Source organism: Lygodium microphyllum, chromosome 21 (genome assembly GCF_053477565.2).
Source record: "Lygodium microphyllum isolate KBCC chromosome 21, Lygodium_microphyllum_v1.1.10, whole genome shotgun sequence".
Lineage (NCBI taxonomy): Eukaryota > Viridiplantae > Streptophyta > Polypodiopsida > Schizaeales > Lygodiaceae > Lygodium > Lygodium microphyllum.
In genome coordinates this window covers 77,250,187-77,263,859 of record NC_141155.1, presented here as the reverse complement: position 1 = coordinate 77,263,859, position 13,673 = coordinate 77,250,187, and positions in this window count along the sequence as shown.

Below are 13,673 nucleotides of genomic sequence, written 5' to 3'. Positions count from 1 at the left end.
TTGGAGCCCACATCATACTCAAAGCCATCCTAGAAGCATTGAATTGGTTGTAGTATCTAAAAGGACCTCTTTGTTTGTATGTTACATTCTTAATGTGTTTTGTGAGTTAAGAAATAAGCTAAGGCGTTTTCTTGGATCCTTTTTCTCAATAGAAGCCAATTTATGTAGCATAGATATTTCTAAAAGAAATAGACTTGAAAGATGATATAGTTTTCTATCATGAGGCATAAGTTAAGTTTTTCAATAAGTACATGCCAAAAGATACTAACCCTTGTAGTACATACTCAAGTGTTATTCTACTTGATGTCAAGAAGTGGACTAGAGAGAGAGAAAGAGGAGAGAGAAGACTGCAGAAGAGAGAGGAGTGCAAAAGAGAGTGACGAGAAGAGAGAAAGATTAGAAAAGAAGAGAGAAAAACAAAAAGAGGTGAGAAGCCATAGAAGCTATGAGCAAGGTGATAAGGAAAGAGATAGTAATGTATTAATGTTTCAAAAAGATGTGAAAAATCACATGTCTCTCCCTTTTATACCTATGTCAGTGTGACATGGTATTACTATTATTTATACACTAAACATCTCTTCTTCCCATATTCTTACAATCCATCCCGTCCCAAAGGTTTTTGCCCTAAAAAACAAACTTACAAAAGTTAGAAAGGATGGATGAAATAGACTAATACTCTATTTTCAGCTATACAAGTAGGGAAATTAATGAAAGATTAAAGACATATGGACTGAAATGAAGGAATAGAGTAAGCCTTAGCTATATACATGATCGGAAGTGCTTCAAAAGTATTTGGAGCCTTAAAGTCCTCAAGTGATGGACTCAAAATGAAGAAGACAACTTGCTATAAGAATAGACCCTACTAAACCAAATCGGCTATAACTTCTGGTAGAAGTGTCCAAATGAAGCGTGCCACATGTCAAAACATAGCTCTTGAAGAGCACTTTGACTTATGTAGGTGGCATAATTCTAAAAATTGGTCAAAATAAAAAGTGTTCTAAAACAATCTATTGTCAGGACCCTGTCTGCTCCATAACTAGCTCCATAGTGAGCTTCAGCCCACCAATGTGTCCCGTAGGTAAGGAACCTCATTTAGTATAGAATCAGGCCTCCAAGAAGCTTCATTAGGTGCAAAACCTCTCCATTTAATCAAATATTCAATGATAGAGTGATAGTGAAGCTTCTTCTCACGTTGGCCTATGATAGCCTCCTTAGGGATGTATAAATAAGACATTCTTCATCAATAGGTGGTGGCAACTCATCAACTGTATCAATGGGAGCACCATAAAAATGCTTGAGCTGACTAACATGGAATACATTACGCATCTTAGTAGAAGAGTGTAATTTCAATCTACTAGATCTATCCTTCAAGGTAGAATAACAAGACTTTGGCACTTTCGGCAAAACTACTTCTCCTTCTTGGAATACTAAGGGTCGCCTCTTCTCATATGCATGTATCTTCATCTGATCTTGGGCTTTCCTTAGATTCATCTTTACACTGCTAAACAAGGGTTTGCATTCTTTCCAATTCTTCTTTCCCATGAGGATTGATTTTCTAATTGAAAATGACTATGGGTAAGGACGCCTTACAACCATACATAGCCTCAAAGGGTGAAACTCCAATGCTAGCATGAGTGCATGTGTTGTAGGAAAACTCAACCAAGTGCAACCAAGAATCCCATAAATTCTGCCCATCATGATAGAAATGATGAAGATAAGTCTCCAACCACTTGTTTACCCTTTCTATCTATCCATCAATTTGTGGGTGATAGGCTGTAGAAGGAGCCAATTTAGTGCCCATGGACATGAATACCACTTGCCAAAAGTTAGTCATGAACTTTGAATCTCTGTCATGAACAATCACCTACGGTAATCCATGTAATTTGAAAATATACTCCATAAATTGACTGGCCACTTGAGAAGCAGTAAACTGAGTCTTGGTTGGAATGAAATGGGCTGCCTTAGTGAGTTTATCCACCACCACATATATACTATTCCATCCTTTTTTGGTAGTAGGCAAGCTAGTAATGAAGTTCATGGTAATATGTATCCATTTGCCCGTAGGAATAGGTAATGGCTGCAACAAACCACTTGGCTTATGGGTGCTATCCTTATTCTACTAATAAGGCATGCACTTCATGACAAAAACTTTGACATCTTTTCACAATCCTTTCCAATAAAAACTTTTACTGATATTATCATAGGTTTTAAAAACTCCAAAGTGTCTAGCTAAAGGCGAAGAATGCAACTCCTCTGTAATTTTTCGTGTAAAAGAAGAAGCAGAGGGAATAATAATCTTGCCTTTAACTAGATTAGGCCATTTTTAAGCTGATAATGGGAGTTGTCCTCCATGAGACCTTACTATAATTTTTGTGAAAAACATGGTTGAGCTCTTTATCCAAAAGATAGAATTCCTATAATTCTTCAATCCAATCACTATGTAGTTTAGTCATAGCTGAAATTTTCCATATTCACATATGAGAAAGAGAATCAACCACTACATTGTCTTTGCCCCTGGTATGAGTGATGTCAACATCATAATTTTACAATGTAGCTACCCACCTACACTACTTACAAGTAAGATTGGATTGAGTAAGGAAATACTTTAGGACCTTGTAATCACTTTGAACTCTAAACCAGCTACCTTAAAATAATGGTGTCATTTCTTTATCACATGTAAGATACCCAACATCTCTTGGTCATAGACATTCATAGCCATTTCCTTATCTATAAGCTTGCGACTTTCAAAGGCAACCACTCCATGCTCCTATAACAAAACAACCCTTATGCCTCAGCCACTAGCATCACATTATATGGTAAACTCATTCAAAAAATCTGGGCATACTAGAATAGGAGTAGATGTAAGGAGTCTCTTTAACTAGTTGAAGCTACTATCTGCAAGTGCATCCCAAAAGAAAGATTCCTTCTTCAACCTGTCAGTCAAAGGAGCTGCAATAGCTGCATAATGCTTAATGAATCGGTGATAAAATGAGGATAGACCAAGAAACCCTCTAAGTGAAATAGTGGTAGTAGGTGTTGGCCAATCTTCAACACACTACATCTTCTTGGGGTTATGCTGGATCCCTTTGTCACTAACAATATGTCCCAAGTACTCCACCTAAGCTGTAACGTGTCCGCCTATCGGCTGTCGAAGCACGTTTTAGCGGTCCATCGAGAAACAAATCTAAGTGTTGCCACCCGACACTCCTAGGGAATGTTTCAAGGTTTGTCACCTAGGGTTTCCCGAGTCCGCCTTGCAAAGGAAACATTCACAGTTGAACCCACTAGGATCGATCTGAAATCTGGGTTCCTAGGTCCAAGGTCTCCTAACAGCATTCTAGCATCGGGTTTTGGACATCCTACTTTAGGCAGAGATACCCAATCCGAAGCAGATCCATACTATACTTCATTCAAAGAGAATGGAAAATAAGAGGGATGCGCCGCTCAACCTCTTTTCCCATAGGGCATAGTCCCATTTTGGTCCCCTAAAATGGCATGAATTGGGTTTTTACTTAACAATACCTAAAGTCAAATTACAATAAATCCTTGTGAGAAGCCTCCCAATTCTTTGGGACCACCCTGCCATAGGATGGACCCATCGAGGATTCCGCCCACCCGCTTCCCTTGATAGCTTTAGTTTTCTAATTAGGTCCTACCACATTTATGTGCGACATATAAAGTTAGCTTCATTAATTAAACCTTTTAGGGAACATGGTTCATTCACGTAATTTATAGTATAGACACAAAAACAAAACAAGCATTCCTTTTGACAAACAAGTTTCTTAACTTATCTTCAATTTAATCTTTGTCGTCTGCCCATACAAAAGAATTATGTCTGTTCTATCCAACAAAAGTACCTAGTATAAATCACATGGTACCAATATTTCCATCCTTTATCTAGAATAGGATCTTCCAACGCCCTAGACATCGATTCCATTCTGGTCTAGGCAAGGGGTGTCCAGAGCTCCACTGACCCCAAGCGACCTAGGAGAGAGACACAACTTCCGTGGTTGGCCTTTTCACCACTCGACATTCGGCCCATGAATCGAGCAGTGCCCTCTCGGGGTAATCCGCAATGAGATCTTGGAGATGATCCACCCATGCAAAATATACTTCCTTAATTAATCCAATTAAGAATCAAGCATGATCAAGGCAATCAACCTAATATCATCTTCCAGTGAAACATTCCTTTATTTCCCATGGCTACTTGTCATTATTGACCCTTGCCATGCTTTTACCATTAAACACAATCACTTGGAATATTTATCCAAATCACAAATGCAACAATCAATTGATTGAAAAAAAACATTTAGGGTGTTGTTCAATCAACCAATAAAAACTAATTGTATTTTTTACAACCAATACAAGAATAGACGCAATAATAATTCCATCACATACTCGCTCTCCCCCTTGAGATCAAAGAGCAATTCTATGCAAAATGTACCTAATACTTGTATGCACAATTCTTAATGTTATTCTTTTTACGATTATGCTATTCATAACCCCTAACCGATTGTTCTATCAACGAATAAACCATATACAACTAAGTGTAATTAACTTCCCTTAATACATGCACTTTGCAAATTCCATCTTTCAAATATGTGAAAAGAGGCATATCCCTTCCCATGACCTATTCTCGTACATCATAGTATAGATCCTAATGTATCCCATGTGAGAATCAAAGCAAGTATCTATCAATTTAGAAATGCATTACTTACGATCGAAACTACAATTGGATTGGCAATGATGCCTTCGCCCGAAGCTTTGTTGCTGGTTGTAGGATTGCCCTCCGCACGGGGCATTCTTCTCTTGGAGGCCATCGTCCACAAGTAAACTCAAGAGATTACGAATGCAGAAAAATTCAAGATGGGAGAGTGTAAGAGAAGATGGTTAAGTCGAGGATCGAGATAGATGGAATTATGCAACCTCTTGAGGTAACACACACACACACACACTCTCTCTCTCTCTCTCTCTCTCAAGCTCTCTCTCACAATCTCTTGGAGGGGTATCCTTCTCTCTACCTCTCCTCGCTGTCTCTTGGTGTCTGCTTATGCTCCCTTGTGCCTCCCCATGCCTCATATGTATAATGAATTAGAGAGAAGGGGATGTGGCTGAGAATAAGAGTTCTCAGTGGAGGGACTCTTGGAAAACTCAGTGATCTGATGCTTAACTCATAAATCTAATGGTTCCATTGGCTCCAAAAGGGTGGGGACGGGGGGGGGGGAGGGGGTAAAACTCCAAGACACTTAATTGGAAAGCTTTTAGATCACTCCTTTTTTCTCTCCCTATTTGAAGTGTTGTCCGCTGCCTGTAGACTGTGATCGCGGCACTCGCGATTTCTCCAATCTCTCTCTTTTTTTTTTCTTTTTATAAAATCTCCAAAACTAACTAAGACATCACTTGTCCTTTTTTTTAAATGGCATCTAGTTCTATCTTTCTAGGATAACATCTAAAATATACTAGTTTTCTGCCCAAAAATCTAATATCTTTGGACCATCCATATTATACGCATTAATATTAATGATTAATATGTCTCATAACTCTCGTTCACGTTGTAACTTCCGTTAAAGGTGGCTATAGTCCTTGTTAATCCGAGAAAAATATCAGATTTATGACTCTCAATTTTTTTAAATAAAATATTTTAATTAAATAAAAATTATTAGCTATTAATGTTAGTTAGTTTGTTACCTTAGTTAGTAACCTTACTAACTTATTAATTGACTAACTAACTTTCGAACTAACCAACTAACTTTTAATCATGTGGAAATATTACATCCTTGTCCCCTTAGAGAAATCGAGATGTCCTCATCTCGAGAGAAACTGGGGGTTTCATCCTGGAACCTGTGGGGAAAGACAATCACGCATTCGTTGAGACATTCTGACCACTCATAAGCATGTGGTCTTCCAAATAACAACTTATTGTATTTGATGTGTCCAAGTCTGGATCACAAGAGAAAAGCTTATTCTAGTTACATCTCATTAATATCTTCTAGGTTTTTCCTAAGTATCTGGTATATTCTGGATCATTGGAGCTTGTACAATTTCATTCTTTGTAAGTTCAAGTCCTCTTCGAGTCCTGTTGGGACAATTGACATATTTATGTCCAATGTTGTGGCACTCGGAGCATCGGCGTTTAGGGTGCTTTGGACATTTCCTTTTGAAATGACCTAACTCCCTGCAATGGAAACAATGCGGAGCTTTATCACTTGCGGTCACAAGGTTCGTGGTTGTCCTTGGCAGGAGTTTCTTCTTTAGACCAAATTGTCCTAGGATCCTTTTAGCAGATCGAAGTGGTCCTTTATCTCGGAAACTATGTTTCTAGATTGTCCTCTTCTTCGTTCGGGACTGAGCTCCATGGACAATCAGCTTTGCCTGTAATACTAAAGAATACTTGCAAGCTTCGACGTTCTGGTAACACCCGATCTATATTAGTTGAGAAGGAACGAGTAAATAAAAATTCATTGCAATTTATAATTGTCATTCCTTGCCAGAGTATCTCTAATCATTTACAAGTTCTAGACTCAAAATAGATGCAACTTATATTACTCACGTTAATTGTAGTTACAAGAGTAAATATTATTCCAATACAAGTTGTATTTCATGTCGACAAAATTTCTAGGATTTCTAATCATCCTGAAGAGATGTTGTAGGTTTTAGGTCTTCGTCTTCATATGATACCTCTATATATCCATGGATTGCACTTGCATAGCTTCATTTCCTTGGAGGCTCAATGTCTTCTCGACTTAAATCAAGGCAGTCTGCTTGGATGTGTCCTAGCTCATTACAATGGAAGCATTCATGATAGGGACATCTCTACGGATGTGCCCTGTCTCTCCGCATATATAGCATCTCTTACCCTGATCTCTGGAGTCATGTTTGCTACAATTGCCCGATTTAAGTTCTTGGATGATTGGATTTTCTTGAAGTAATACATCTTGCAAGTCTGTTGGATGCATTGCTTCAAGATGGTGGTTCAGAGGAGTGTTCAGGCCATGGCAAAACTTGGATACTTGATGTGCAATATCCATAGGTGGCGCATATTTTAGTAGGGTTACAAACTTTGAGTGGTAAGCTTCCATGGTTAATTCTAGCTGCTTGAGCTTGAAGATTTCATTCATCTTTAAAGTTTGGTAGGTTGATGGAAGGTATCGTCTACGTATAGCATCTTTCAACTGAGCCCAAGTCACAATGGCTTCAGAAATACCTTGATCTTTGCACCATTGCTTCCACCATAACCAAGCCTAGCCAACTAGCTTAAGTTTAGCTATCATTGCTTGATTCATGGAGGCAGTTCCTAAAGCAGAGAAATAGTCATCCATCGACTCAATCCATGTCTCCGTCTTTGCTGCAATGTCTAACCCTTCTCTATCAAACTTGGGTGCCTTAATTTGCTTGAGAATGAATTTTTTCTCTTGCATGTCAGCATTCGTGGGTACAGAAGGTGCTTGACAATCAAGCCATACCACTCAGGTTGTTTCTGTTTAAGATATGTCTATGAACCAAACATTAATCAATCACCCATCATCATAAAGTTTCGCTCCGATACCAATTGTAACGTGCCCGCCTATCGGCTGTCCAAGCATGTTTTAGCGGTCCATTAAGAAACGAATATAAGTGCCACCGCCTAGCACTCCCAACAAATGTTCCAAGGTTTGTCGCCTAGGGTTTTTCGAGTCTGCCTCACAACAGAAACGTTCACGGCCGAACCCATTAGGATCGACCTGAAATCTTAGTTTCTAGGTCCAAGGTCTCCTAACAGCATTCTAGCATCGGGTTTTGGACATCCTACTTTACGCAGAGATACCCAATCCAAAGAGATCCATACCGCACTTGGTTCAAAGAGAATGGGAAGCAAGAGAGATACACTGCTCAATCTCTCTGCCCGTAGGGCATAGTCCCATTCTGGTCCCCTAAAACGGCATGAATTGGATTCTAACTTAGCAATACCTAAAGTCGAGTAGCAATAAATCCTTATGAGAAGCCTCCCAGTTCTTTGGGATCGACGGACCCGTCGGGGATTCCACCCACCCGCTTCCCTTGATAGCTTTAGTTTTCTAATTCGGTTCTACTACATTTATGTATGACATTTAAAGTCAGTTTCATTAATTAAGCCTTTTAGGAAACATGGTTCATTCGCATAATTTACAGCATAGACACGAAAACAAAACAAGTAGTCCTTTTGACAAACAAGTTCCTTAATCTTTGTCTCTTGCCCATATAGGAGAATTACGTATGCCTTCTATCCAATAGAAGTACCCGGTCCAAATCACATGGCACCAAAATTTCCATTCTTTATCTAGAATAGGATCTTCTAAGGCCCTAAACGTTGGGCTCACAGCAGTCTACAATTCCATTCTGGTCTAGGCAAGGGGTGTCCAGAGCTCCACTGACCCCAAGCGACCTAGGAGTGAGACACAACTTCCGTGGTTGGCCTTTTCACCACTCGACCTTCGGCCCGTGAATCGAGCAGTGTCTTCTCGGGGTAATCCGCAATGCGATCTTGGAGATGATCCACCCGTGCAAAATATCCTTCCTTAATTAATCCAATTAAGAATCAAGGCAATTAGCCTAATATCATCTTCTAGTGAAATATTCCTTTATTTCCCATGGCTACTTGTCATTATTGACCCTTACCATGCTTTTGCTATCAAGCACAATCACTTGGAATGTTTATCCAAATCACAAATGCAACAATCAATTGATTGAAAAAAAACATTTAGGGTGTTGTTCAATCAACCAACAAAAACTAATTGTATTTTTTCCAAACAATACAAGAATAGACACGATAATAATTCCATCGCATATTCGCTCTCCCCTGGGATCAAATAGCGATTCTATGCAAAATTTACTCATATACTTGTATGCACAATTCCTAATGTTATTATTTTTACAATTATGCTATTCATAACCCCTGATTGATTGCTCTATCAACGAATAAGCCATACGCAACTAAGCGCAATTAACTTCCCTTAATACATGCCCTTTGCAAATTCCATCTTTCAAATATGTGAGAAGAGACCTATCCCTTCCCATGACTTATTCTCATACATCATAGTACGGAGCCTAATGTATCCCATGCGAGAATCAAAGCAAGTATCTATCAATTTAGAAATACATTACTTACGACCGGAACTGCAGTTGGATTGACAGTGATGCCTTCGCCCGAAGCTTCGTTATTGGTTGTAAGATTGTCATCCACATGCGACATTCTTTGCTTGGAGGCCATCGTCCACAATTAGACTCAAGAGATTAAGAAGGAGAAATAGATTCAAGATGGTAAGAGAAGATGGTCAAGTCGAGGATCAAGATAAAGGGAATTGTGTAGCCTCTCAGGGTAACTCTTCTCTCTCTCTCTCTCTCTCTCTCTCTCTCTCTCTCTCTCTCTCTCTCTCTCTCTCTCAAGCTCTCTCTCACAATCTCTTGGAGAGGTATCCTTCTCTCTACCTCTCTCTCGCAGCCTCTCGGGGTCTCATTCTGCTCCCTTGTGTCTCCCCATGCCTCATATTTATAATGAATTAGAGAGGAGGGGATGTGGCTGAGAATAAGAGTTCTCGGTGGAGGGACTCTTGGAAAACTCAGTGATCTGATGCTTAACTCATAAATATGATGGTTCCATTAGCTGCAAAATGGGGGTAAAACTCTAAGACACTTGGTGGAAAGCTTTCAGATCACTTCTTCTTTCTCTCCCTGTTTGAAGTGCTGTCTACTGCATGTAGACTGTGATCGCAACGTGTGATTTCTCCAATCTCTCTTTAGTTTTTTCCTTTTATAAAATCTCCAAAACTAACTAAGACATCACTTGTCTTTTCTTTTAAATGACATCCAATTCTATCTTTTAAGGATAATATCTAAAATATATTAGTTTTTTGCCCAAAAATCTAATATCTTTGGACCATCCATATTATACACATTAACATTAATGATTAATATGGCTCATAACTCTCGTTCACGTGGTAACATTTGTTAAGGGTAGCTATGGTCCTTCTTAATCCAAGGAAAATATTGGATTTACAACTCTCGATTTTTTAAATAAAATATTTTTAATTAAATAAAAATTATTAGCTATTAACGTTAGTTAGTTTTTTACCTTAGTTAGCCTTTAGTTAGTAACCTTACTAATTGATTAATTGACTAACTAACTTTCAAACTAACCAACTAAAATTTAATTGTGTGGAAATATTACATTAGTCTACATGAAAGAGTATTTCTTCTCCTTAGCCTCATGTGTGATAAATGGTCCTAATGAGTCTTATTGTAAATCAAAATGTCATCAAAGAAGAGCAGGACAAACTGAAAGAGGAAAGGCTACAAAGCTTTTTCTTTAGACTTTGGAAGGTAGATGGAGCAATAGTAAGCCCAAATGGCATCACTAGAACATGGTAGAGCCCTCGATCAGTCCTAAAGGTAGTCTTAATTTCATCATTCTCTTGCATACGGATCTGATGATACCTTGACCTCAAGTCAATCTTTGTAAAGAATCTAGACCCCTTGAGCTTATCAAGCAAATCCTCAATTCTGGGTATTCGATATTCTTCACTGTGATCTTTGTTAACCCCAGCTCAAGACAGAAGGAAAATAAGTAAAATACGAAGGCAACGGAAGAAGTAGGATGGAGAGCAAGCGAAGGAAGGATGACCTCTAAAATCAAGCTAAAGGAAAAAACGCATTTTTAAGTGAAAGGTGCCCCAAATTTTTTGAACAAGAGTACCAGGCTCCCTCCTTGCAAATTGTAAAAGGGTAGACAAGCATAAACTAAAGAAATAGGCCAAGTAGAAGGGAATGGGAAAAAAGACCTTGCCACATGACCGGTCATGTAAAAAAGGAGATGGGTGCCCATGGGATTTTAAGGGTATGTATATAAAGTTCAAAAGGTGAATGAGAGCTCATTCTTATGTGTGGCCAAAAGTAGCTCTCTTCTTCTTCTTCTTGCTTGCTTGAGCTTGGGTTTGAGAGAGGGAGTGTGAGTGTGTGAGGGTGAGGGTGAGAGATCTTGGAGGTGAAGCCCTCCACCACCTCCTCTCTTCTTCTTCTCTTCTCTTCTCTTCTCTTCTCTTGTGTGTGGCTATGAAGGATGGAGCGTGGAGGAAGAGGCTTGAGGATGCTTGAGCTTGCATCAAGAATCGTGGAGCTACCGGTGTGCTTGAGAGAGGAGGCAACTCAATCGGGCATTAAGGTAAGCTCACTACACTTGTAGAGAGGGATAGCATGTCGAGTATGTGAGAGGTAGCCATTAGTGCTCGCTTGAAACGCTTGAACAATAAGTGATCCGTGGGTCTTGGTGGTTGAGCATGAGCTCCCTACATTTTGGTTCCGTTTCCGGGACAACCAACATATTCAAGCTTGAGCACTTGCGTGCTTCAAATCGAGCATGGAAGTAAGGGTTCCATCCCCGAACCGGTGCACTTCAGCCCAACAACAACACTATTTGTGGATGATAGCATGGAGAAGATGCAAATGAACACACAGAATGCCTTTATATTCCCACCCCCATTTGAGGGAAACCCCATGGACACTGTCCTTCTAGAGCACATGCTTCCCTACTTGACTGAGCTAGCGTGCTTCCATGGTTCAATCTTAGACTTTGTTAGGGATCGCCAATTCCACCCCCTAGCACAATGGAACTCAATTGATATTTGATGTGCATGATGAATATGTACTTTTAGAATTATTAGATTGTGTTTATTTACAAGCGCAATGAAGTGAGGATGAGAGGAAAGAGGAGAACGAGAGAGGAATGTGCAAGTGAGGGAGATTGTGTATAGGTATTCGCTCAATTGCAATACTACAAGATGTGTAAACAAAGCATGTGCAAAATATCTACGAAAGGGTAGAGTGTAGAAACATGCATGCATGTGAATGTATATGTGCATAGTGGATTGAGTAACAATGAGATAATATTGTTGTCTCAATATTAACTATTCGAACAAAGTGAAAAACAATAGATATTGCAAGTTATTGTAGTGGGTGTAACAAACTATTTGATACCCTATCCTCTTGTAGTAAGTCCACACAATAATGCTCAATTGAAAGTAGCGAAAACATGTGCAATGTAGTTTCACTTATGTATGCACAATAATGAAAGTGATATATCAAGATATAATATCAAATCATGCACATAAAAGTGAGAGGTACGCGAATGTATATATGCATGTGGGATAACAATGTGATATTCTTTTCATCCTGATATTAACAGCTAAAAGTGTCTAAGACAATTTACCTCATGCAAACCCTTGACCCTTGTAAAAATAAGAGGGATGTGAAAAATGGATGGATGGCCCTCACAAAATTAAGAGGGGGAGAGAGAGAGAAGTTGCTAATTTAGAGAGAGTGAGAGAGAGAGAGGGAGGGGGAGAAAGAGAGAGAGGTTGCTATTTGAGAGAGAGAGAGAGAGAGAGAGAGAGAGAGAGAGTGTGTGTGTGTGTGTGTGTGTGTGGGAGAGGAAGAAAGTCAAAAGTTGCTAATTGAGAGAGAGAGAGAGAGAGAGAGAGAGAGAGAGAGAGAGAGAGAGAGAGAGAGAGTGTGTGTGTGTGTGTGTGTGTGTGTGTGTGTGTGTGTGAGTGAGTGAGTGAGTGAGTGAGAGGAGGAGAAAGAGAGGAGTTGCTTATTTGGTCTAGTGCTCTCTGATCTAATATTAATTAGTTGCATTATTTACTTGCTCTATTTGAGAGAGAGAGGGGGGGTAAAGGAGAGGGGAGAGAGAGGAGGAAAGGAGAGATGGAGAGGAGAGAAAATAGAGAGAGAATACTTGGTGGAAGATGGGGGATAGAGAGAGATAGAGAGAGAGATAGAGAGTTGTACTTGAGGTAATTAACATGGGGGAAGAAACATGGGAGGGGATGGTAGTGGTGGAAGCGGTGGAGGTGGTAGTGACAACGGTGGAGGCAGCGGTAGAGGTGGTGGTGGTGGTGGTGGTGGAGATGGTGGTGATAGTAGGGTTGGTAGTGGTGCTTGATATGCGTACAAGAGAATAGGAGGAATATGTGGAATATGTGGAACAAGAAATGGAGGTTGCCCCAAAAAGCTCGCTTAAATGCTTGCTCAAAAATCTCACTTCTTGCCCTTCCCCCTCCAAAGGAAACAAAGTAATCCTCATCATCTAGTGTACTAGAAAATATAAGACTCTTCGTGAGAGCTGGTACATGTCAAACATTATGCAAAGTAAGCATACTACCTAAACCAAACTGCAGCCAAATATCACCAATACCAACTATCTGCAATGCCAAGTCATTCCCCAAACGAATAGATCTAGTCATACTACAATAAGAGTGGAACCACTCTCTATAGGGGTCACATGAAAGGAAGCCCCTGAATCCATCAACCAACACTGAATAAAACCAAGCAAGGCATTATCAGTTGTGACTCATCCAAAGAAGAAGCTACAAGTATGTAAGCATTATCATAGTCAGGTTGTTGCACTACATTGATATCTTCAATCTTAACGCTGAACTTAGCACGAACAATGTTGTGATCATCATACTTCTCCTGCCCTTTCCCTTTGCCTTGTGCCTGTCGTTGCACATTTTATGGCACTATGGCCTGATATATCTTGGTTTCCCATAATAGGGGCATGTCAAATTGGACTTATGTCCACAAGACTTACTGTGAAACTATCCCACGAGACTTAGAATGAGACTTTAGTAAGTCTCTACCACAGCGATCATTCCCACTCTTAC